Here is a 27,325-nt window from a genome sequence, read left to right on the forward strand (position 1 = left end):
CGTGTGTCAAATTTGAGTGCCGAGGAAAGTTATTAAGAGAGCACAATATTCACTGTGCCTGTCAACTCTGAATCCTGAGAGCCTTCTCCCATGGACCATTTTTCAGAAGGTTATTATTTCAACCTGAAAATTCTTTAGACATATATATGTGGTGTGGAAAAGGAATTAGGAAAGCTTTTAAATTAAAAGAAATAAAACGACAGGTTTTTCCTCTAGCCATATAAATGGTTATGGATAGAGATAAAGAGATGGATATTTTTTCATAATACTTTATTAGAGGTTTTGGAACTCCAGAAATTTGAGTCGGGCTGGTGAATAATTTAGCAACGATTCCTGCAGGCCCAGGGCAGGTGCGGTTGGGCTGGGAATCAAGCCTAGTCTCTTGGAGGGACAGAGAGTAGTAATACATTTTTATTACTGACCCCATCATGAAATGCATTTCAGAAATATTTTATGAAAAGCCAAAGCCTTGATGCCCAGTTTCCCCAGCTTTTTCTGAGATGCCATGAAGCCCAGGGGAGCTAATACATTTGAGCACTTCATTTCACGGAGGCTGTCCCCCAGGCTGTTGTTGCAGTGACAAAGAGGCTTAGTCCCTGGTCACAAGCAAAAGCCTTGAACTGGCCATTGCAGGGATGGATGGTGAAAGTTTCATAGGAATTACTACCTTTAGCCACGGGGTCTGCGACGTCTTCTGTTTCCCACACGCTCTTCAATCCTGACTCCAAGAGACCTGGCCTCTGTGCCGGTGTGATGCTAGGTCCACCTGAAACAGGAATAGGGAGGGAAGAATGATGTTGATGCTTGCAAAATAAGGAGCCTCAGTTTCCCTTTCCATCCCAGCCACCATATCTCCCTTTCAGTAAACTTGGAGGTACACTGTGGATGTCAAAAACAAAGAAAAATGGTATATTAAGTTATTTTGTTTCCTATCCAGCGAGTTCTATTATTTTGCTAACTTTCTTTGTTCATTCTCATGGCTTTGCCATAAAGTGGTAAGTATTTAAGGAAAAGGTTCTACAGAATGAGTGTAAATCCAGAAATGTGTTTCATGTGATAAAACTGTTCTGAGATCTTTGCAGGTGGCTATGGTAACATGTCTCGGTGATCTGATGATGATGGATGCCAGGCATTTCCGACAGGAAGCTGCCCATTGCCCCCAAACCGGGGCCCCTCTTTGTGCCTAATGTCCGCATCACTCATGCGTTCCTGGGTCGTAGAAGTTACCACTTACTGTTAGCCTCCTCATCTGAGCTGTTCTCCCTCTGGACCCTCTGTCCTGCTGCCTGCTTTGGCTCTCCTCCCGTGAATGATGCAGCATGGAGAAGTTCACCAAATACTCACTGAGGAAATGGATGCGGGGGGAGGGGGGGGCAGAGGGCGATCCTGTCATGCTAGAACTACCCCCTACGGAGCAGTGGCATCTACTGTGAGTGGGGAGCGTCTGTGTCAGCCCTTTGCCAATCTGTCCAAGCATGGCTCCCATGGAGAACTTGGACTCCCCCTGCACAATTCCCAGGGACCCTCGATACCATCCATTACAACATTATTATGCCTTCTTGGGCTTCTTCCCACAAATCCTCAGAGCCTTCTCCAAAGGGGACACCGAGCCTTAGGGATCTCCTATGTAATTGTAAAAATCAGTTAGCCCTGGAGGGAGGAAAGAACAAGGCTTTGGCTACAGTGTAGGCTTGCTCATCTAAGTTCTTCCTAAATAAATTAACCTTCCTGGGGAAGACCCTCCTGGAACCTGAGGATTGGAAGGGCAAACAGATTTCATCAGTCTGTCAGTAGTGGCTGCTTGGAGCGTAGGGTTCGGAAAGATTCCGAGGCTGCATCGTCGGGAAGGGGAGTGTTTATCAGAGAACTGGTCAGTGCCCAGGAAGGGGAAGCATTGGAAGTGACATAAATGCTGGGGGTTTTCCTCCTCCTGTTCTAATCCGACTGCTCGCCAAATGGAATAATTGCATTTCCTCTGGTCAGTGTGATTTGCACAGTGGCTGCACAAATTTATAGCCCATTTTTCTGGCAGAGAACTATGATATTAGAAATTTTCTTCTTCCCTGGAATGAAAACTCCCTCTCCTTTTTGCTTCTACCCATTGACCCTTTTATTTCTCACCCTAAGAGGTGATGACTTCGCTCTCAGAAAGCTGGTCCAATCTCTTTTGAACCAATTAAGTCAAAAGTCACCAAACAAGTCAGCAAAATCCCCTTCAATGTCCTTGATTAAAAATTGATTCCTTCGATGTGCTGGTTTATTATCTATTTTTTCCAGCTAGGTGTAAGCGTATTCATTCACTCTTCTAAGTAATGTATATTCATTTACCACATTTTAAACGCCTTTGTTTGATAGTCTCAGCATTATAAAAGTGATAGGCGCTCACGGTACCAAGTAAAACAATATGAAGATGTACACAGAAAAAGCTAATCATTCCCCGGCAACCTCCGCCCCTCAATGTCACATTTTAATAGACCAGCCTGTATTTTTCCACACTGCATTGAGTCAAGTTCCCTGGAAACAGACTGGAATAGATTGCATGCACTAACGAGTCACTGGGGCGCACTCTTGCGGGGGAGTACAGGAAGCAGAATCGGCCAGAGGGAACTGAGGAGCTGTCCTGTGTGGATGAGGGACAGACCTTTGGACCACATCTGCCTTTGGCTGCCCCCCATGGGGACAGCAGGCACAACATTACGCAAAGCAGCTTCCTGTGGCTGAGGGCAACTCGTGGACAGGAACCCAGCCTGTGAGCTGCCCACAGTCCCAGCACCGGGTGGGTGAGCGCCCTGTGGGGTAGTACCCTACGGCACCCACAACACACGCCCTCCCAGGAACCTAGTCATCAAAACCCGATCAGGCATATGTACACAGATATAGGATGTTTTTGTTTGTAGTGTTTAACCCAAATTCTCTGCAACTTGTTTTGACTTAACATATGAGCCTCGTCCTTTTTTCGCTCATTTGCTTATGCATACACACACATACTTTCACAAAAAGGATGGTATCATCCATTGAGGCTTTTTTGGTGCCATGTCCTTGTTTTTTTCCTCTATCGCTTGCCTCTCTCCACCTACTCCTCCTCCCACACCGCCCACATTCCCCCCAGCTCCCACGTTGGCAGCATTGGGTGTAGACTTTCGTCCTTTCCTTCATGTTCATCTAACCCCCTGTACTCCTCTGTGACTCTGGGTGGACGCTCTGATTTGGTATTTTGGTCATTGGCAGCAACCATTTGTTAAGACCTTCTGAGTAGCCGGGTCTGTGGCAGGTAATGGGGACACAAGAAGGGGACACAACCTCCGTCCTCAAGGAGCTCCTGCCCGTGAGGAAGAGAGAGCCTAGATGGGAGTTAGAACAGTGGAGGTTCACTCGTGGGGACAGGTGCCAAACACAGTTATTCTGAGATGTAGAACTAGAACGTGGGGGCCCCTACGTTCTAGTCCTTCCCATGTAACTAGCTTTTATTTATTTACTTATTTATTTTATTTTTTAACTAGCTTTTTTTTTTTCTTTTTAAACAGGTTTCAAATTGTAGGCTGAGCCATGGCCACATTGAATCTGAGCAAGTGTGTGCTGGTCTTCTTGAAGTCGTAACCATACTTGCCGTGTTCTAGAAGCTCATATTGAACCTGATACACCAGCCTGCAGATACAACGTTCATAGTCTCACAGACAGACCCACTGGATGCGATGAGCAAGCCAGACAGCCCTGGAGAAACCACACGGAGGCACCGTCTTGGAGTAGATTTTCATACAACTGGCGACGAGCTGAATGATTGTTATAACAGAAATGGACACTGGTGGGTCATGACAGGAGCAATGGCTCCCTGTAAGGAGTTCCGAGGCAAAGCTGTTGGGTAAATACCTAGTGCAGGTAGGTCTGTTCAGCCTACACACTTTGTGGCAGACCAGGGGACCACAGGAGACACACACACAGCCAAGGAGCATGGCGACCGACTCCCCAGCAAATTGAGCAAATCGATGTGTTCTTTTGTTCATTCTCTCAACCCACTCAAATACCTGCCCTTCTGCCCTTTATGCACAACATTGCCTGGATAGCCATTTACTGGGGCCAGCTGTAAGAGCTCATCTTTGAAAAAAATAGTTTTCCTATGAAATACGTCCAGAAAATGTGCACTGTATTTTCTCTCTGCATCAAGAGCTGACCCCTCTTATTCTAAATGTGAGTCCAGCAACCTGAGGGTCTGGGCCCAGACTTTGTTGCTTGGGCTCCCTGCCTGCAACTGCCCAGGCAGGATCTGGGGACATGGGTGTTCTGGACAGTGCAACCCATGATGCCTGGTTGACCCCATGCACGGATTTCCTCTGAAGTCCTGTGTCTTCTTGCCCTTCGGCCTACGTAAGTCATGGGTAGAACAACACTGCCAGGCCAGATGGGACAGAGCAACAAAAACTTGCTAGGGTTTCAGATTTCATAAAAACCATTCGTTTTGATATTCAACATAACCCTTGGCACTTGGGTGGTGTGGATTTTTTACTGCAAATTGCTGAAGATGTCCCAGAAATAGCCATGGGATTGCAAGGATGCCAGTCAGTTCTAGACAAGACCATCCAATATGCTAAAGTATCATTAATTCATACTTTTTTCTCTTACAGTGGTCAGTCGCTGAAAATGGATCAGATTTTTGGAACAATGGCCAACAAATTGTACTTAGTCCTCCTAATGAGCAAATGGGAAGTTGAGGCAACTATGGGTGATCTGACCCATTTTCCTCTCCTAAACTCACAAAGTCTCCTACAAGAGGGAACCTTGAATGACTACTATTTGAGGGTCCTGGTCTCAGGCTTACACATTAGAAGGTTTCTTAGAAGGATTTCTCCCATCCATTGGTATTGGCAAGACATTACAACTCAGAAGGATGTGAAAAGTTAATGAATGCATTATCCATCGCTGTATAAAGATTATTCCCAAACTCACTGGCTTAAGATAATAAACATTTATCATCTCGTGGTTTCTGTGGGTCAGGAATTCCAAAGCACTTTATTTGGGTGGTTCAAGCTCAAGGTCTCATGGAGTCTCAGGTAAGATGTCAGTGAAGGCTGGAGCCTGTGAAGACTTGCTAGGGGGAGGCCCTGGTTCCGTGGGGACTCACTCGGATGACGCTGGTTGTTGCGGGAGGTGTCCCCATGTGGGCCTCCGCATGGCTATATGTGTGTCCCTCCCAGCATGGCTGGCTCCCTCCAGAGTGAGGGATCCAAGAGAGAGCCGGGGGGGAGCTAGCACCTCTTGTACAACCCACATTATCATTTCTGCAACACCCTAATGGTTACACATCAGTGGTTACAGAGCTTAGCGCTACTTAATGTGGGAAGAGATAACACAAGGGTGTGAACACCAGAACGTAAGGCATAATTGGGGATCATCTCCAAAGCTGGCTACCATGATGCCTTTTTACCTTTATCAGTAATGATAAAGACCTGGGAGGAAAAAAAAAAAAGCATCTCTGTGTCTTAAATCTCCATGGAAAAAGAAAGGGAAGAGGATGGAATTTTGCTATGAGGATTAATTTAGACAATAAAGAGAAAAGGCTTAGTTCAGTGTGTGGCAGAAGGTAGGAACTCAAAACTTGTTAGGGGCTCTTTCGTTCTTCCTCTTTCTTTCCCTTCAGGGTAATGAGACACCATCTGAATGACAGTTACATGACCCCAACTCGGAGTGGGCCTTCCATTCTGCCTCCCCTCCTGCGCACTCCAGCCATAGTTTCCAAATCCAAGGAAGGGATTCAGCCTTGGCGGTTTAAGTTTGTTTTCCCTGAGGAAGATTGGCTGAGGCTTAATAAAGTCAGGATGTGTGAGAGACACTGCAGTTCTTTCATATCTTAATTAGCAATTAATTAAGTGGAGGTGCGGGTGTCTGGGTATCTGACAGACAGGCTCAATAATTATCTTTTATCATTATTACTAATGGAAAATATGGTCAGGGTGGTTCAAGATTCCCCAGAATTTCAGCTTTAATTGAACAACCCAGTGGAGAATCAAAATGAGCAGTCTGCCCTTTCCACATTGTTTTATTAAAAACATTTTGAAATTTGGCGGTGTCTTGCACTCAGGAGTTTTGCCGGCCTGTTATCCTGGGCTGTGATAGTTAGCTGGGGATGGACAAAGCGGGTGCATCCCCTTGGGATGGCCCGTCCTTCCAGGAAAACACACGCCCATATTGTGAGGACTGTGGGGACAGCATTTCATGAACACTCTTCTGCTCCCCCTCTCCAAGAAAGGTCTCTGTTTGGAGGTCAGAAAAGGACATCACTCCAAGATCTGAGCTGGAGAAGGGAAGGGAGGAGCTTTCCAACCTCGCTCCAGTGATGGTAGCCCCGGTCTCACGGAAGTTCCTTCTGGGAGGGGCAGGAAGGCCCTAAGTTGGTGGTCAGCCGCTTCACAACCTCGCATTGCCATAGGAAGCCAGGCAAGTCAAGAGCACAGATCCAGGCCATTGCTCACATGACTCAGGGGAAGTAGGCTGGGGTTTGGCCTCCACCCTGCTCTGAGCTCACACACGGGGGTCCTCTGCGGGTGCTCACAGGGACCCCCACAAGCCCCTCCAAGCCTTTAGTCTTCCAGAGGTGAAACTTCGGCAGCCGAATCTATGTCAGACGTGCTTTTCACCCCAGAGACAGCGGCACACTGTGGCCACAGGGGATCATGCAGGGCGACACAAGGGTCCTTCTCTGTCCCCATGTGCCTGGTGTCTGTATAGATTGTGCAACATCTCCTAGGTGCCCGGCTACCTCATTATCATTATGCCCAAACTGGATTTTTCAGATGAAAGCCCTCCTGCTCTGCCTACATGTATCAAGGATCTGATCTGAGCATCTGGCAAGTTTGGAGTCTAGTCAATATCCCTCACCAAGTGGGTAATTTTCATTATTCACAATTCATAGTTCCAACGTGAGATCATTCATCAGGTCTAATGCGAGCTTTGAGATCAGTGGGATAGCTCCTATGTGTGGGGCTGGAAGATTCCGGCGTGTCCCCCTGGCTCTGTTTCTTGACACTTGGCTCTGCTTCTGGGGAGCTGGGCTCTAAAGGGCAAGTCTCCTTTTCTAGGACCAGGCTGCCTCTAGTTTCTGGCCTACATTCATGGTGCTTTGAGCTGGTTCTTTACTGAGCATTCACCGTAGCTTGAGACATCCTTCTGAGTGACACTGCAATTTAATAACTGGAGGAAGAGGAGATTCAGTGCATGAAAAAAGGATTAACAATGAGCGCCATGTCTTAAGAATCAAACTGTTAGCTGCGGTTCTCGCCAGGTCATGTTGGTTTTTTGTTGTTTTTTTTTTTAATTTCCTTTGTCTTTTCCCACTTAATCTAAATTTCTTAACTTTCCTATTATGTTTCTATTTCGCTTTAATAGTGTGAAAGTAAGTGTGATTTTTAAAAATTTAGAGAGTACGGTTGTGACTTATTTTATCAAGTCTTATAATGATGGTGCTTAGCAGGGAGTTCACAGAGAGTCCGTGAATGTAGATGGAAAAAAAGAAAGTTATACCTGTCTTTTCACCAACCTCTAACAAAAATTTAAAAGTCCCTCTAATTTTAAATGTACACAACAAGTCACGATAGTCTTAGCAGTAGCTGTAATTTTATCTCCAATAGAAATCACAGATATTTTTATGTCTCATTACATTTGTTGCAGTTAGGTTGAAATATTGTTTAAGCTTATTACTATTTTAAAATTATAGTACTTATTAGAGCTTCCAGCAAATCTGGTTATTTACTGTGTCAATAAAGAAGCACATATGTTACAATACAGCAAAATTGGTTTTTTAGTATTTTGATAACTGCATATCAATAAAATTGCAGTTTCCTCTAGAATTCCTATTCCTGTATATTTTATTTTATGCATTTATACTGTTATTCTGAGAAGGGGTTCAGAGACCTCAGCAGGCTAAAAGGGTCCATGACGTGACAAGGGTTCAGTGGTCCTGGCTTGAGGGGGGTGGGGGCACTGGATGTGTTGACACAGCCCCGATCCAGGCCCTGGGCTTTCTGTGCTTTGCCCTGTTGAATCCTCCCTAAAAGCCTATGAGAAAAGTGCTGTTACTCTTCCCATTTTAGAGTCAGGAGATGGAGACATAAAGAGGCTAAGTAACTCACCCAAGGTCATTCAGCCTCTAAGTGGCAGAGCTGATTAAGAGCTCAGGCAGGTGGAATGCAGACGGCCTCCTTTGCCCTTCCCTTGGCTCCCCAGATGGGTCAATCTTGCATGTGCTACTTCATTTGCTTGTGTGTGGCCATGCCGGATAGAAGTGTGTTGCCTGCAAGTTTGATGGCGCGTGCTTGACCTTTCCAACTGGAATGCAAATACCACAAGGACAGGGGCTGGGCCATTTTTCTTTATTTATTCCTCTGGAGTGCCCAAGGCAGTAGAATTAAGGGATTATATTTCCAGCACAAAGTTGACTGGCGAATATTATAGCATTTCAGCCATTGGAGTCCTCCCTGCCCCCCAACTTGTTATGTTCTAGCCTCACCTGGGGGAGGCAGCATGTCTCTTGGGCCAACTGACTGTTCTTATTCAGAATGTCTCTATTCCTGGCACCCACTCTGCCCTTTCCCTGCCCCATCGTCCTTTCCTACCTCTTTGCCCATGGCCTCCGGGCATCTAAAGGGAGTGGAAATTTCTGTGGACCAAAGCCTAACACAGACGGATGCTTCATTACCAGGAGGCCTCGGGTGCACTGTGCTTAAGTGATCACCAAACTCCATACCACCCTGAAGGGCACCCCTTGGAGAGTACTAAGCTGGGGCCGATTTGCATTTGCCAGACATCTATCACCAGGGTAATTTCCTGCCTGAGGAGGTGTGCTCGCCTCAGTGGAAGGAGTTGAAAATGAGTCCAAAAAAGGGGAGAAAGCTTTGGATTTAGGGTGAACCCTGGCCTTCTCTTCATCTGATAAACAACCCCACCTTGCTCGTGTGGAGGGACGGGGGTATGTCTTCTTTCCCTTAACTGGCTCCTGCGGGCAGCTAATCGGCTAAGGCAGGACTTGGCTGGCAAAGGTGTCACCCTCAGGGCCAGAGGCTGAGTATATTTTCTCTGATCGCAGCTCTCTGGTCTTCCTCAGTGATAGCCAATTTTTCCTCAAAGGGCCAGACCCCCAACTATAGGACTGGCCCAGGGTGTCTGGTCTTCTTGGAACAAGTTCTGTTTTAATGTGTTACATATCATTGTGTCCCTTGGATCCACAATTTAAGGGGGATCGATTGCTAGAGTGGCACAAGGTCAACCTCCCAGGCATTTGAGGACGAGCTCTTCTCTGGTTTCAGTTGGGTTGTGAGCCCAAGCTCCATGGCTTCCCCATCGGTCCACATGAGCAGGGAGGACACAGGACTTGAACTCTGGACAGAAGACACAGCACCTGAGTCCTTCTCTTTCATCAGGGGCGGGCCAGGTACTCTGTGGGCCAGGGCCTGCTCTGGGGCCTGTGACCTGAGGCAGCACATGGGGAGTCATCTAGTCCAACACGAAACGGATTAAACCAATGGTCTAAATGCAGTGAGAACTCTGTTGTCATCTTGAGTGGGATGACTCTTTTTTGGGTGACATTGTCCAAGATCAAAATCTGGAGAAGTAGCAAGTATTTAAGATATCTGAACCAGGGCAAAATAGGATAGGCAAAGCCAGAGGTCAAGAGCTTCATGCATGTAGGAGCAGACCAGGAAGTCGGGTATAAGGCCAGAACAAGGCAATCGGGACAATCAGGGCTGGAGTGTCAAAACTTACTCTGCTCAGATGCGGGACTTGGGGGAAATGGGAAAAGGAAGTACAGGATTGGAGCAGTGCGCCCCTGGCAGTGTGATGACCAGGCCACTGTCCCTGGAGCTACGGTGGCTTGAGTAGAAGCTCAGTCTCAGCATGACCTGAGGAGTTGGGGGCGTTCACGCTAGTGCAGGGGAGTACTGATGGTGGTTTAGCATGAAGCAGGTCCTAGAAAATGAAGGTTTACTTTCTTTAATTATTCTAAATGTTCAAAAATTAAAATTTGATCTGAAACCTGTCCCAGTATGAGCCAAGGTTATCTAGCCTTATGTTTTAGAGATTGGGGTGGGGTTGATTCCTTGGGGGAGATGCTATCCAGGGGATTGCTGGGCAATCTTCATGACTTGCCTTAATTCACCCTGTGTTGGCATTTGGCCCACCGCACACACATTTCCAAATACTCCCGGGGTCAGATAGAGGAGGGAAGGCAGGACCACCTCTGATGCATGCAGCTTCTCTGGGCCTCCAGGGAAGTTACTGATCTTAGCATGCACTAGGAGGAAAACCACGCTTTCAACTTTCTCACTCTCTCATATCTACGTTTGAACTGACATGGTGAGTTCCTCAAAGGCACAAATTGTGACTTTCTCATTTCATCTCCCCAGGGAGGGCCTGGTCAATATAGACAGTACAGCCTTGAGAAATTCTGGGGGGAGGCTCCCAAACAAAATCTCACCCCGCTTTCTGAGTTGCGCTCATCCATCTGCAACCCTCCCCAGGGAAAAGACAAGGAGAACAAAACCAAAAGGAACAACAGAAACAAAAACCACTAACTGATCACTTATTTTCTGCCAGAACTGAAAATCACTGACGATAAAGAGATGAATAAGAAATGATTCTGGCTCTTGAGAAAGATCACAGTCCTTAGGGAAGACACAGTCGTGTGTATGGAAAGCTCTACTCATGGGGCTTCTGTGTCAAGAGTTTAATGAAGGTATGAGCCCTGGGAGGGCTCACAGCAGAGAGAAATTGGATGAATGGAGAAGTGCCAAGGCTCAGAAATGGGAGAGAACATTCAAGGCTGAGAGGGCCAGTTGAACAGAGACCTGGCAAATACTGAATCCTTATTTGAATTTCATTTCCTTGCAGGGAGGTTGCGAGTGAGATCCTTTCTGATTTGCATCATTGACATTCTAAAGAAACCTTCTGGGGATGGGTCAGAACCAAGAAGCCTCATCTTTAGGCCAGGCAGTTGCTTACATAGTATGATTGGAAGGCATTCATATACCATCCAAGTCCCGTTCCGAAACTCGAATTTCTACTATTAGATTTGTCTTACTATTTGCCCTTTCCAGAGAGATTTGCATTTTATTTATTTTTATAAAGATTTTAAAATTTATTTATTAGAGAGAGAGAGACAGACAGAGACAGAAGGAGAGGAAGAAGCAGACTCCCTGCTGAGCAGAGAGCCTGACGCTTAACCAAATGAGCCACCCAGCTGCCCTGAGATTTGCATTTTAAAACAAAACATACCTGGGGGCTCAATCGGTTAAGCAACGGCCTTCAGCTCAGGTCATGATCCCGGGATCCCAGGATCAAGGCCCACATGGGGCTCTCAGCTCCATAGGTAGTCTGCTTCTCCCTCTGACCTTCTCCTCTCTCATGCTCTCTCCCACTGTCTCTCTCTCAAATGAATAAATAAAATCTTAAAAAAAAAAAACAAAAACATAAAGTCACTCACACCACAATATGAATTAGTCTCCTCAGTTATTGGTCTGGGACACCAAGAGGAAAGGGGTACTTAATGACCACCATAATGAACATCAAAAGGAAAAAGTCCATCAAAAATGGAGTTAAGACAAATTAAACCTGCCTCATACTTTCTGTGCTTTGATAAATAAGAGCTAAGGAAGTGCCCACTGGCAAATGGGTCTCATATGTAGAGGAGGGAGGGGGCTGGTACTGTCTTTGGTTTGTGTTCTTTGCTTTTGTACTCAGATCACAGTACTACCACGGTGATCCCAGCATCATCTAGCCCTTCCGTTGCCCCCCTATCGAGCACCGTTCTGAAAACAGAAGCTCCATGGGAGACAACGCACTCGGGAGCTGTGGTCCCTTCCGCAGACAGGCTGTGGAAGAAGTCTCAGGCAGGCTTCCCCTCTTCTGCAGCTGAGCATGGGACTCCTCTTCTGGAGGTATCACTGATCACATCTCCAGACAAAATGAAACGGAAAGGTAACCTTCTAGATCATTCCGCTCCAGGTTTTGACTTGAATCTTTGAATGGTCATGCCAGACTCCCAGAAGGTCCAGAAACACCAGAACCTGAGGGTGGTGAGGGGAAAGGAAAGATTTTCCATTTCCCTTCATTGGTCAGCCTCACTGTGAGATGACACAAGATGACCTCATTGCCCCAAGAGAACTGGTGGCCCAGCAACGATGTCGCTCTCCTCCGCCTGCAGTGGCTGTCCACTCCCGCCGGCAGGTAGCCCTGGCCTGGACCTGGAAACTTTGGTCTCTAAGACAGAAAACAAGTGCCCCCTTCTGGCCCAGAAAGACCAAGACTAGAAATTCCTCTTCTATGCCCTTCCTCCACTAGCCTCGGTCCAGGCCAACCTTCGCTTCCCACTATCCACTCCTCCACACCCACAGCCACTCTCTCTCACTCGGCTCTTGCTGCCTGTTCCATCATTCCTCTTCCTCCTCCTCCCTGGGTTTCCTGCCCCTCTCTCGGCGCTTTCCAGGCGTTCTCCACATGGCTCCCAGAAGGATGGTTCTAAAGCAAATCTAATCAAGTTTTTTTCCCCTCTGAAACCTCTCAAGGCTTAAGATGTGACCCAGGTCCTTCGTGATCTGGTTGCTCTCACTGCCCTGAACCCACGCTGTTCCAGCCTCCCCTGCCTCCTCTCTGCCCTCCAGCCTTGCTCGGTCCCCATTCCCTTTCTCTTGCTATCCGGGCCCTTGCATCTGCTGTTCCATCTGCCTAAAAACTTGTCCCTGCTCAGGATTGATTGTCCAGGATCCGGCTTCTCCAGGAATGATGGGCTGATCCCCACACTCCAGGGATGATGGGCTAAGTGCCATCCTCTCCACTGCCTCTCCCTTCCATCCTCATAATAACCTTCTGAGTGGGGCTGCTGTTGCCTACATATAAATGACATGTCCTCAGCACCCGGCTCTGTGCTTGGCCTGCAGATGGTCCGTTAGCCTCAAACGCCAGCAAGACACGACTCTGTGGTCCCCACTGTGGCTTGAAAAATTCAACTCCGTCGGTCAAGCAAAAATGCCCACATTCTATACTCCTGTGTGCTGCTCCAAACCGTGTGCAGAAGCAAAGCAAACAAGTGATTAAGTAATGGCAGGCAAGTATTTCACTACGTGTCCTATCCAAATAAAATAACAGGAAAAGTGCCTTTCGGTACTGATTAACTGCAGCTGAGAATTAAAGATCATTTGTAACAAATCATTACAGTCAACTGATTAAAAATGAATGAGTTTGTAGAGAGAACCTTTGCAGAATCTAGGGCTGGGGGAAAAAAAAAGACAGTTGAAACACATTAACATGAGATTCCCATCCTATGCACGAGGGGCCACACTGATTTGCCATTTTCCACCACTGGGGTGCCCAACAGCAGGAACGGCACGAATCAGAGTACAAGTTCGGCTTGGGGTCCAAACCCTGGGCCTGGCTCTGTGAGATTGGGAATGCTTCTCTAACCTTCCCTACCTGTCTCTGAGAAAATAATAATGGGGAGAAGAGCACCACCGCGGTTAGATTGAACAGTATAGGAAATCGCCGACATTTGGCTGTATTTGACCTACAGAAATGGCAATTTCATAGGGTTCTACGGAATGTTACCAAAAAGGGCTACCGTGGGGATCAAAATAAGATAATGATCATAACTTGGAAGATACTCTGTAAACTCAAGGCTAGCGGGGAGTCTCTCCCAGCATTAGAGCAAGAGCTTGGTGCTCAGCTTAGGGCCAATCCCTGGAAATAAGAGACTTCCTCGTTTGCATGAATTAATGTTTGGTGGGAGGAAGGATAAAAGAGAAAGACCAGAAGAGGTAAAAGAATTCTTTTGCAAGCCGGGTCTTTCCTTTCTCAGCCCTCTCTCCACCTGGAACGCTATGCACACCCCTGTGAGCATTTTATTTATAGGTGTGAGCTTTATTTCACTGTGATTTTTTAAAGAACTATAAATGAGGCTATTTCACTCTGAATTTATAGTCAATTTGGGGGTGCGGGAGGCTGTCTTGTATCAGATAGACTTAGCCCATCTCCAGCTCTGGGGCCAGCCCCAAATCTGATCTCTCGCTCCCCTTGCTGTGCAAAAACCTCAGTGTCTGAGCACTGGCATGAAAATGAGTGTTCGGTAAATGTGTTTAGTGGAATAAATGGAAGATGCGACGAATGAGCTCTCAAAGCCTGCTCGGCCTGTAGCCTGTTCTTTGCCATCCGACAGAGCCCAGGTAGAGGATAAAGGTCCTCTATGCCCACACCCCCAAGCCATGGAATTAGCATCTCTCTACATCTCCTGATTTGATGCAAATGATGGCATGCAATTTCCTCATAATCACAAAATGCTTCTAATGAGACCGCTTATTCGTACTTTTAAAATAACTTCTACATGGCATTAGTCCAAACCCTTTGCTTACCAAATACTCTTCTCTATATATGAACCATCTATGTAACACACACATAATTTTTTAAGCTCTCTTTCTGTCCGCATTAAAGACCTTATTGAGATTTAACATATTTTACCAAATTCTCTCCAGTGCTTTCGTCTTCATTAGGCAAAAATGCATCCTCTGTGCAACCTAGCTAACTCATTTTCCTGAAGAACTTAGTTTAACCCTACCCCTCCTCCCCATACCCCCCCCAACATCGTTCGCCCCTCCTCCCCACCCCCGGCCTGGAACTGGGAGACAGAGCTGAGGGCCGGCTTCATGAGCACAGAAGAATGGTTCACACAGTAAATGCTTTCCACGGGGAGCCACGTTTAACATTGCTGTGGCCATCTTGAAATTCATAGTAATGTTTGGACAAAGGACCGCACATTTTCATTTTGCACTGGGCCCCGCAAATCACAGAGCTGCCGGGGTTGGCAGAGATGGAGAGGTGTAATCCAGGAGCAGACGGCTTCAGGGGAGGGTCTGAGGAGGACCTAGGCAGGTCAGCAGGGAACCTCCTAGAAAAGCTGAGAGTAGGAAGCACAGCCTCAGAAGAGCCTTGCTGGGTGAGAGAAGGACTCTAGAAAAGGGAAGTTTGCTAAGGAATCTTGCGAGGCTAGAACTATTGGGCTCTCAGGGCTCCAGAGATCACTTGAACATGAAGGCAAGCACTTAGTCCTCCAACTTCATCCCTCCCTAGGAAGGAGACTGTGTCTCCTAGAGCCAGCAAGCAGCCGGAGAGTAAAACCAGTAACTGGAAAAATCTGACAGTTGTGTTAATGTGACATAGACTGGAACAGGCCATTCATTTGTTACTTATTCCTTTAATCAAGGTTTACTGAGTATCTGATGGGTATGCACTCTGTAGTTCGTGAGCAATTTCAAAGACAACAATAATTCAGACTCTGGTCTGGGGTACTCCTCATCTCCAAAGAAGAGAAAGGCATGTGAGTGATCGTGGGATACAATGTTATAACAAAGGCACGGTGAGGTAATTAGATGGGGCCATAGGGAGGTTATTGGTGATCTGAGAGGGAACAGCTTTGGTGGCCCGATGAAAGTTAAAGCCAGATTGCTATGGCGGGTGACACAAATGGGAGGTGAGGAGGTGGAGATTATAAGTTTAGATTTCTCAGTTAATGGTGTTGACTGCAGACAAGGAAAGAGAGAGAGTGAAACAGCTTAAGGTGGAGATAGAGTAGGAGGGAAATTTATTTAGGAGAGAAGAGACTTACAGCTCTTTGCAGACTGAGGAGGAAGATTTGCTGGAAATGGAGAGATTGAAGGTGTAAGTATTGAGGTTAAATGCCTGAAAATATGTGGATCTGTGATTCCTACATAGTATTAACAAAAACATTAGCAAACACTTCTAGAGTGTTCACTAAGCACCTGGCTTGAAATTGATCACCTTGTGTGTATTAATTCAATCTTCAAAGCAGCTCTGTGAGGTAAGCATCATTATCATCATTCCCATTAAACGGATGAGTAAACTGAGGCATAGGGAGTTTAATTAGCTCATCTAAGATCACACAGCTATTAAGTAGCAGAGCCAGAATTCAAACTAAGGCCAGCTCCAGGGAGCCCCAGGGAGTAGAACCTTAACAACCACAGCTTACGTCCTCTCCTGGAGGTACAGAAAGATTTTTGAGCCATAAGCAACTGCCTGGGAAGTTGATGTGCTGGAGAGGGTCATATGCACGATGAGTGAGGGATGTGGCAGGTAAGTAGAAAGGGAGTGTCCACAGAGGACAAAGTTCTGGTTGCTTCGAGAGTGGAATTGGAAAGCTATGAACACTGAGCCTTCCATCTGGGGTACCTGCCTGGTTTTTTTAGTCTCCCTTCAGCCTCTGGCAATCTGACTGGGACTGGGAGGTGAAAAAGATGAAAAGGATAAGGAGTGGAAAATAAGCAGGATAATCCAAGGGTAGGAGAAGGGGAGGAAGTCAAGTTCATTTCTGGGGTGCCCTCACTACTTGTTGGGTGCCTAAACTGGTGGAGGGGACTGCAGCTTCCATGAGGAAGACCCAGCCATCTCTTGGAGGAGCTCCCCAGGATAACAGGAAGACAAACACAAGACACTGCTTTGAGTCTGGGGTACACGTGATGTGCACAAAAGGCTAGTGGAAAGGGAGCCCAGAGCGAGAACCTGCCAGGGCAGAGTCCACCAAGCAAGAAGCAGATCGTCCGCATGTCTCATCTTATGGATGCCCCCTCTTTTCATTCTCTTTGTGAAGATCAGGACACAGCCAATGGGATGTGGAACTCCCCTCCAACCTGACTAAAGGCAGAAAGACCATGAGGGCAGAGTTGCTCTTCAGAGTTCAAAGTTGGAGGAATCTAAACTGATACCACACATCTAAGTCCCCAAGCTCGGCGTGCCTTTCAGGAGGCATTTCAAAGTGTGAGTGGCCTTTCATCACTATCGAGTCTGCAGGATGCGTTGTGACTTGTCAGGTCTCCCTGTGTCACCTCCGTGTGTGCGGACACTCTGAACTGGAAAGCATTCTTCTTGGACTCTGGGGAGGTCTGAAGACTTCCCTCTATTGTAGGAAAAGATAGAGACACACCCAGAAGAAGGGGATTTCCCAAGATGGCCCCAAGGATGGATGGTACGAGGCTTGCTTCAAGTCGGCCCGTCTGTTTTCCTCCTGGGTAAGGCTTGTTGCTGAGCTAGAGTGAAATGAACAATTAGGACTGCTCTGTGAAGTGCTTGTCTCTCTCTCTTCGTCCTTCCTTTGCACTTTACTTTGTCTTCCCAATTCATCCTCTGACTCTCTTTTTAAGAGCAACAACTGTCCAAACAAACACAACACAAATATTAACTGGCTTATATGTGCCAGGGGACCACTGTCTCCCAGGTAGCCTGGCCTACCTCCTGCAAATCTGCTTCGTGGCGTCCTGACCCCAGAGTACCGGGTATAGCTCTTGTGAGCATCTCTGATCCCACCACCTCCTACCCCAGTGCCCTCCTCATCAGACTGACATTTCCCACCTGTAGCACATTAAAGTCACATGTCCCTGGATTTATTTTGTGCTTGACCATAGCCATCCCCTTCAGGAAATTCCATAACCATGTCAATGCCTTCCCTGCAACCTTGAGCCTACATAGCCTTCTCCGTAATTAGCAGCTAGCCCGCTGCGCTGATCCCTTAAAGTGGAAAAGATGAAGCAGAAGTTAGTGGTAAGGAAAGAACTTCAGAAAAAGTGAAATTGGGGCTGGTACTTGAAGGATGGGACATCCTTCTGACATACAGATGAAGAAAAGAAGAGTGCTCTAGGCAGAAGGAACAGCACAGACAAAGGCACCGAGGTATGACAGGACAGAGTGAATTAAGGGAAAGGTACAGCCTCATGGGGTTAAAGCTTACACCTATGTGTGGAGTGTGGCAGTGACAAATGCCAGCCCTGAAGAGCACTGAATATCATGATCAGAAATTTAGCCTTGGGCGAGGCCCTCTAGACAACTGAGGTCCACGAAGAGTTTGTAAGGCGATTTGGGTTTTAGGAATCTAAATGTGGTTGCGTGAAAGTTGGAGCTGGTGGGCAAAGACCCGAGGCAGAGCGGCCATTGAAATCCCACCCAGGCAAGAGCCTACCACAGCCACGCTCTTGGCATTGGTTTCCCCCGTGGACCAGGCAGGCCACGAAATAGACACAGGCAAGGCAGGCTCTCACCCAGGGGCTCTCAGCCCTGCTGTAGAGATGATTCTTATATCCTCCTGGGGGACTGTCTCAGAATCCTGCCTCCCCACCTCTCTTTTCACAGGATAAAGTTGATTTTCTGAAAAACAAGCCCAGAGACCCTTGCTAGGAATGATGGCCGCACATGTACAGAGTAAGGAAGGTGACCCCACCACGCCAGTCTCAAGATGCGGCTCCTCCGTGAATTTCTTCCAATATCGTGCACGTCGTATTGGTTTGCTGATGCCCGGTTGGCTCTAATGAGAAATGTGCCCACACCAGAAAGATACTGAAATCAGCCTGTTTTCCCCCTTGTCAATCTTTCTCCTGACCAATGCCTCTCTGCTTTCTCTCTTCTCTACCTGTTAGTCTAAGACCATATCATGTGCAAATTTTCTTCCCTTTAGCACCCTCCTTCTGCTGGTTACCTGCCCCGTGGCCCTCCTACCAGTTTTATTCTAAGCTAAAATTTAACAACAGCCACAGCAAATGTGAGATCAAGGACGGAGAGCTTCTCTACCAGGGAGCGCCTGACAGTGAAGGTTAGGAGACGTGAGGCTAATGAACTAGGGAATATTGGTTACATCTCACTTGATTACACTCAGAAAATGTAAAACCATCTTTTAGTCATGACTGGTCATTTGTCTGCTGGAATGCTCTGAGCAACACCCCACTCCCATTTATCTCCCCCTTCAGGTTCCAGTCAAGGTTTCTAGAAATTAGTGATTTATCACTGGATACAACTACCATTGGGATCTGCCAAGCCAGGAAAAATCAGCACGTCCCTTTGGGCATGTTATCTCTCATTGGGTACGGTCTTCCTGCAGCTGGGAAAAGAACCACACACCCAAGCACGGGTACACACACCCATGCACGGGTAGAATGGCAACCTTACCCAATGGTGTGTCTGGACCACGAAGATTAGACCAGAACCACAGCTCTTCAGACAGGCCTGCAGGCTCCTAAGAGGCTCATGGTCCAGAGAGGTTGTGGGGTCCCCACACAGAGTCTCTTTTGGATCATTCATTTGGATGAGAGGTGAAAAGCGCTTTTTCCCGAGCCATAACTAAAGAGAGCGGCATTCACATATGAAGAGCTGAAGGTCAAGTTTGCTGTTACGTCCACAGCACTGATATTAACTACAATGCCCTATTACAGTAACATGTGTTAATGAGGGCATGAGAGACTTCTAATTAACATGTCGGTTATTTCTGCTCTGTCCTGAAAAATCTCACCATGGTAGGCAGGATTCTAAGATGGCCCCAAAGATTTCTTACCCCTGGGTATACACGCCTTACCTAATCCCTGGGATATGAACAGGAGATTTCACTCCTATAACAAGGTCTGTGATATGGCACATTTGACCTTAAGATGGGGAAATTATCCAGGTGAGCTTGTCCTCGTCACGTGAGCCCATTAAAAGTAGAGATTTGTTTTGGCTGATTGTAGAAAGGCAAGTCCTAGAGACCTCTGAGGCCCGAGAAGGATTCAACGTGCATGAGATTTTCTGTTGCTGAGGTAGAGAAGGGCTGTGGCCAGGTCCCGAGATGGGATAAGAGCCAGCAAGAAAATGGGGACCACTTTGCAAGGAAATGAACCAGAAGTTGCTTGCAAGTGGGTTTTTCCCTCATTAAGTTTCCAGATGAGGATGTAACTGTCCAACATCACTATTTCAGGGATTCTGAGCCAAGGACCCAACTAAAACACGCCACATTCCTGACCCACAAAAACGTGAGATAATCACTTTGTATTGTTTTTAGCTACTGTATGTGTGGTGATTTTTTATGCGGCAATAGAAAACTAATACACAGCAGAGGAGGAGTGGCAACAAAATTTTGAAAGTTGGGAAGCAAATGGACATGGGTCACCAATTTAGAAGAGCAGAGAAGGTACCTGTGGAAGGAGAAGTCAAAAAGTAGTAATCTGGGGGCACCTGGGTGGCTCAGTGGGTTAAGCCTCTGCCTTCAGCTCAGGTCATGATCTCAAGGTCCTGGGATCCAGCCCCACAATGGGCTTCCAGCTCAGTGGAGAGCCTGCTTCTTCCCTCTCCCTCTACCCTCCCTCATGCAGGTTCTCTCTCTTTCTCTATCCCAAATAAATAAAATCTTTTGAAGAAAAAGTAGCAATCTGCGGTGCCTGGGTGGCTCAGTGGGTTGGGTTAAAGCCTCTGCCTTCGGCTCAGGTCATGATCCCTGGGTCCTGGGATCAAGCCCCGCATCGGGCTCTCTGCTCAGCAGGGAGCCTGCTTCCATCTCTCTCTCTCTCTCTCTCTGCCTGCCTCCCTGCCTACTTGTGATCTCTGTCTGTCAAATAAATTTTTAAAAAATCTAAAAAAAAAAAGTAGTAATCTTCCTTGGAGTTCAGGAAAGACTGAGGAACTAGATACCCGGGTTCTTCAGAAGACCGGGGTGCCGCTGGCCACACAAACAGGGAGACTACATGAAGATTCACCCGAGGATCTGCTAGACACTCCTGGATTCCCCACCTTTCCTCACTCAGTGAAACGACTTTCCTATCCTCACCTCTACAGAAGGCAAGTTTACTCTCTAGAGACACTGAGTCAGGCAGGCTGTGGACTGGACACCAGTCACCATTGAAAGCAGAGAAAAGCAGGGATACTGAACAACATGTAGATCCTGGACCATGAGTCTGCTCTACCCCTTTTCCCCCCTCTCAGTTAGGCATGTATTACTCACACTCCCGGGGAAGGAGCCTGGAAAAACGTCTCTGAAGAAATGAAATGTCTCCTAATTAAGTGACTTGGACCACAAATGATGGCCGTACTAATGACTCCATAGTCAAGTGAGCACCCCACCCCAACAGCGTGTGCGTCCACGTGTATGTGTATGCACACAGATTCTGACTAGCTTTCTTAGTGACTCGTTTGTATTTAAGATATGAGTAGACAGAAAAGAGTTACCAGGCATTTGAGGAAAGTCTCTAGCATAGAAAGGATAAAAACAAAGAAGGGAAGGAGAGTCAGATGGAACAGAAAATTCGAGGAACAGAAAAAACTGGAGAAAGCCATATTTCATCCATGAAACAACAAAATAGGATTCTCTTTACAAAGGAACATTCAGAAAACAAGAAAAATCTCTCGGATAGTAAAGATTAAGATAACAGAAAAAAATGTAAAAATCGACAGAATGTGTAGAAGATAAAAGTGAGGCAATCTCCCAGGAAATAGTATACAGAGAGAGAAAATAGGAACGAAGAGATAAGAAAATTAGGTGATTCATCCCTGGAGGTCCAACTTTCAACTAACAAGAGTCAGAGAGAGAACAAAGAAAATTAAGGAGCAAAAATTATTAAAGAAAGACATAATAACTTTTTCTTCTATTGAAAGACATGAGTTTCCAGAATGAATGGACTTAGCAAAGGCCCAGCAAAATAAATGAAAATAAGAATCACATCAAGGCATGCCATCATAAAATTTCAGATCAGTGGTAGAGAGGTTTTATGATCCCTTCAAAAAGCTACCAGAGGGAACAGGTAGGTAGCCTGCAGAATATCAGAAATCAGAATGGCATCAGCTTTGTTAGGGCAACACAGGATTCCAAAAGACATAGGGCCGTTCTTTCCAGGTTCTGAGTGAAAGGAATTTTCCATCTATGATTTTGTACCCGCATTACCATTCAGGAGTGAGGGAAAAATCATTTCATCTCCACATGTCTAGGTTCTCAGCCTTAAAAAATGTACCTCTGAGGCATCCCTTCTCAGGAAGCTGGAAAAGGATGTCTACCACCAAATGAAGGAGTGTGCCACACAGGAGGGGGCATGGGGTGCAGGAGACAGGGTTTTATCCAGGAGAGAAGGAAAGGAAATTCCTGAGATGCAAGTGGAGAAAGCTCCCAGAGGGTCAGCAGCCTCCCGGGGAGTAGGAAGACTAAAGCCTCTGGAGTGATCTCCTAGGAAAGCACGGAAGTGACACTCGGCTTGTTGGGCCTCACTGTTCTTAGGTTTTGTGGGTCTGTCAAAGAGTCTGCTAAGAATTGTGATGAGTCACGAAGAAGGCGGAGGAGCAGGAGGAGTAAGAAGAGAAGAGGGAGGAAGAGGAGGAAAGCTGAACTCTAGGGACAATTATAGAAGTTACACGAGAGATCAGTCCTGGCCATTGTACCCCACCCAACTTTGCTGGGAATAATATTTACAAAGGCAAAAGAATATAAATTCTAAATATTCATTTAAACAATGGTTGTGATCAACTATACTGAAGGATGGGTAGGAGAAGTATCTGTGTGTGTGTGTGTGTGTGTGTGTGAGCATTCATTGTGTGTGTGTGTGTGTGTGTGTGTGTGTGCGGTAGGTGGCGTGAAGCCAGGGTTGTAAGAGAACTAAATCTGTACCTTCCACAGGAGTAAATCGACATAGAATTTCTAAAATTTGAAAGAAAAAAAATAACCTCAAGAAATAGTAGTCTAAATATATCATCTACATTTATTTAGGCAAATACTAAAATAAATGGCTAAAAGTGGTTGCCTGTAAAGAACAGCCCTCAGAGCTGGAAGGGATGAGCCAGAGAACCTGTTTTTTTCATGATGAGCCTTATAGTATTGTTTGGCTTTTTAAACTCTTTGTCAGCCATCGAGAGGCCATAGAAAGCTATGTGTAATTTACATAGCACGTCGACAATAAGAATGCTCTTCTCTTATCCCATGGTTGGGGTGGCTGATGAAAAAAGATGATTTCTGATCACTTTACCATGGCTTGAAAGCCAAGTTTTAGCACATGAACATATGCCCCTGGTTCTCTCTACTAATCCTGAGTTTGGGGTGGCAAAGCCCATCTGTCTAGCGCTGCGGCATAAGTCTGATCGTGCCTACCACGATCAGCATCAATGCTGTTCAGTTTACAAAGTCCCTGCACGCACAGTCCCTTCTTTGGTCCTTGTAGCAACCTTGTGAAGCGGTCAGGGCAAGGAATAACATACAGACCAGGAACCTGGAATTCAGAAATGTTGGGCGACTGATCCATGGTCACACAGCCTCGACTCCCAACCCGTGCTGCTTTATGAACCGACGGAAGCCATCTGTGTAAAGCAAAGGGAAATAAGGCCTACGTTTGGAACAAGTCATTTCTCTATCTCTGGCACATTGTCTATTTCGGGATGCCTAATTTGAGGACTTGAGTCATTTTATTCATCTTCCTTGTCTTTCCACCATGCCGGTGCCTACCTTTTTCTTCTGCATTCCTAAATTACTCTCATGGGACTGCTTGCCCTCCTCCCTGCCCCTTTTCTCATGCCTCCAGACTTCGTTGCCGGCTTGGAGAATTGAAGCCTTTGGAACACTGAGAGTGATCCAATCAGCCGTGATCACGGTGCTGTCTCTGTGGTTAAGGAAAGCACTGACTTGTGTCTCAGCCTTGAAATCTGAATCACGCCTTGGAGGCCATGCAAACAAAGCCATAAGCTCTCTGCTCATTTAGAAGTTCAGACTTCCAGAAACACAGGGGCCTTGCCATGTGGAATCACGGGGGCTTCTCCTTGCATTGTAATCTTTTGACTCGTTCCTCAAGCACACACTCGATTTGCGTTGAAAGAATTGGTGGGAAAACAAGGAGATGGGAAAAGACAGGCAGGAAGAAGATGCTACATTCAGAATATTTGCAGGAGTGTCCGCCATTGTGTCCGCTGGGCTAAGGTGGTTAGACGGGCCCCCATCCAAGCCCCCAACACTTTCCTCACCCTCGGGTTCCTTGGAGATCTCTCAATCCCGTTTTGTGTTTGAGGCAGACAGGATCACAACATCCAGTGTTATGGCCGCAGGCGTAATTCCAACATCTGAGAACACTCTCCTCCCACATATTTAATTTCCCCTTCTAGCCGTTTTACCGCTGGGGCCCTCAGCACACTTCACAACCCTATCTATTACACCATCTTCCCCTCTTTTCAAGTCTTTTAACATCCATTGGAAAATAATGGCGTCTTTGATTCGGAGGCAAATCCCTAACACTGCTTCCCTCATTTCTAATTAGTAATATTTCTGTGGTAATTAAGAGGAGAGCAGCCCCACAGTTCTGCAATATTTTTGATTCAGAGAGAAAGAAAAAGACAACAATCCCGTGAATTGGGACTAAGAACGATTCTGTCAGCTGGCTGGGCAGGGCTTAAATAATCTCAGCACTTCAGTGCACACACACGTGTCTGCTACACACATGCACACACATGCTTCTGCACACATGTACGGTGCATTTCTTGTGCACATGCTCATGCACGCACACACACACACACACACACACCCCAGAACAGTCACCCATTTCTGAAAGAAACGAGACCCAATGGAACGAATGGAAATATTGTCATTCTGTGAGCAGAACAGATGCGTCATCTTAAACCCTGGGCATCCCACAAAATGAAAGGTCTCAGTAAGCCGAGTGCCGATGAAAGACGCCCGGGGAGTGACCACCTCCTTCCTCTCCCTGGATGACCGGAGAGACGGGCACATTTCCCCTCGGGTCAAACACGCAGGGATCTGGCATTTTAAAGGCTCTTCAAAGGCCTTCTGCAGATGCTCACCCTGCATTAGCTTTCGCTCCCGCGTGGTTGGTGAGTCAAAGCTCCACATTCCCCAACAAAATCTCATGCTGTAGGCTGAGCCGGAGGGTTGGCAGAGCTGTGATTCCCAGAGTTGGTACTCTGGTCTCGGAACTCTCGGTGTGTGGCTGTGTGTGCAAACACATGCTTAGTGTACGCCCAAGGGATTAACAAAAAGGTGTTCAACATGTCAAAAAATTAATAATGAAGATATTCTGTCTGCATTTGTGGTTTTTTAAAAACAAGGTGTATTTTGAGGCTGGCGCTCCTCAGAGTTCAGGCCAAGATCTCTTGTAATTGTGTGTGTGTGTGTGTGTGTGTATTTCAAGGAACTGACACATAGCACAGGGCTTTATTTGTTTGGAAACTATAATTATTTCAGGCAATTTGGTAATTATTTCTCCCGTGACGAGTTACTCTATGCCTCTTCAAGCAGAACTGGGTTTGCTAGACGCACAGATGTACGTGCTCTGACAGCTAAGGCTGTGCGCGTGTCCGTGGGGGCTCCTGACCCTGGTGAGGACAGGCTCCCGGCTCCATGACGCCTCCGGTCCCCACCCCAAGCACATTCATTTCTGGGAAGGCTGAGCTGCTGTGCAGAGCGCCTCTAACTGTATGGGCTATTTTCCTTTCACAGTGAAGTCCAGAATTTTTCCATTCCTGTGCCTGACAAATCATAAAGCTGGCGGGGTGGGGGGCTGTTAGGGTTGGTTGGGCCTTGGGGATCATGTTATTCAACATTCTCGTTTTATGAATAAAGGCTCTGAGGCTTGGAGTGGATACTTATCCCAAGGTCGTCTGGCAGTAGGACACCGCTCAGGCTAACACACAGTCCTCTCTACTTGCAAGCCAGGGCTCCATCCTCCTCCTTGTGTTAATAATTCTTTTAAATTCAGCAACTATTACTGAATTCTATGTGTGCATTAAGCATTCTGCTAAGTGCTGCAAGTTCAAAGGAGTCACAAAGCAGAGGGCACAGTAGATGTCAAAGGAACCCATGTCGGAGGGAACCTTAAACAGCGCCCGGAGGAGGCATTGCACCGGCCCCTGCCCTCATTGCCTCTGCCCTTTCCTCCCCCCACCAGTAGATCGAGAAGGAGGAAACAGCTCAGATACCTGAATTGGTTAAGTTCTTGTAGGTGTCAGGAGAGGAACCGAGGGGCAAATAACAGTAGTAGTCAGGAGGGAGCTGAACAACAGTAACTCTTGTCACTTCTTCAAAATCCCGTTTTCTAGTCTAGAATAACACCTTCAAGGCCAGGTGCAAGCCTAGGAGAATTCCCCCATAATCTGTGAAGATATCCGCTGCCTCTTTCTGCCCCTCTCTTCCAGGGTAATGGATGAACGCTCGGCTCACCCACACTGGACTGACTCATAGACGCATTAGTGCTGACTCATGGACACCTACACCACGGAAAAAGCCACCTCCTCAGGTCTTGGCCGGAGATGGAGACACAAGATGCAGACATCAGCTCTACCAAGGAAAGGATCCTTGAGACCCACTGTGGGCTGGTTGTCGGGGGAGAAACTGTCAAAGCGATTTGACCTGGAACTCAGGCTTCTGCACCCATTTCCCAAACTCATACTAGGACTCTTACTTTTCCAGAGTTTTAAAATTCTCCTTGATTTACTCTCACCCAAAAACCAGAGACATGAAATCATGAAGGATCTGAAGTAGCTGAGCCAAGTCATCCATGATTTCAGCTGTGCATGGGAGGATTCAACCAGAAGGTTTCTTCCAGCCCTGAGAAAGTGTGGCTCTGAGACCCTCCCAGCCACCACGCTGATGGCTTTGCATGTATCTAGAACGTGTTGATTTTGATTCTTTTCCCCTCCCCACCAGAAGGGCAAAGATCTGTGACATCAAGCTGGACACACTCAGGTCAGTGGCAGGCAGACTTCGCCACATCCAATGCAAAGTAAGTCCCAAGGAGAAAGAAGTGGATGCAAATGGGCAGAAGGACTGGCATATGCTTGGTACGAAACCAAGCTCGATCTTTGCACATGTCTTTTCTCTTTTTCTAAATCCATCTTGTACCCAAATCCATCTTGACAAAAGGTCTCTCCACACTTTATGGAAACAGGGAATGTTTGGCAAGACTTCCAGGCACAGCTTGCCTTCCCACCAGACAGGTCCTCATTAGCCATAATGGCTGTTCAGTCAGCCTGGGGTCCCCATCACACCACTTGCCTTCCATGAGCTCTGCTGTGATGGTTAGTCAGCCTGCCAGCTTCCCTAATTCTCCTCCTCTGGTTCCTTACATGCCTGGGTCTGACCCATTCTCGCCCCTGCCCCAGGATGAGGGGGGGCACTTGTGGTTCTGCTTCCTCAAGCAGCTTCCCGCCTGTAGCAGAGAGATTTGAAAATGATCCCCATTACTCTTGCCTCCCAAAGTCACATCCTTCTGTAATCCCTTCCCCTTGATATGGCAGGGTCTGTGACTTGCTTCTAACCTACAGAATGTGGCCAAAACGAGGGGATGTCACTTCCACGATGACATCCATAGACTGTAGTATCTTCTTGTTGGCAGACTCCCTCCCTTGCTAGTTTTGATAGAGCCGGCAGCCGTGTTGTGAAGGCTCAGGGGACAAGAAGCTGAGAATGGCCCCCCACCAGCAGTCACTGGGAATTGAGGGCAGTTTCCAGCAGACAACTAGAATAAAACGAGGGCCACCAGCGCAAATACTCCAGAAGGAGCTGAACTCTGCT

The 27,325-nt window shown here is 46.9% G+C and overlaps 1 protein-coding gene across 1 annotated transcript in view; it reads right to left on the bottom strand.

The window, feature by feature from the left end:
- TNR (tenascin R) overlaps nt 1–27,325 on the bottom strand; it is a 400,251-nt gene that overhangs the window by 193,590 nt on the left and 179,336 nt on the right. The window contains exon 2 of the mRNA XM_045983701.1: nt 668–766. The gene's annotated coding sequence lies outside the window, so the exon portion shown is untranslated. The remainder of the gene's footprint in view (nt 1–667; nt 767–27,325) is intronic.

Source organism: Meles meles, chromosome 17, assembly GCF_922984935.1.
Source record: "Meles meles chromosome 17, mMelMel3.1 paternal haplotype, whole genome shotgun sequence".
Taxonomy (NCBI): Eukaryota; Metazoa; Chordata; class Mammalia; order Carnivora; family Mustelidae; genus Meles; species Meles meles.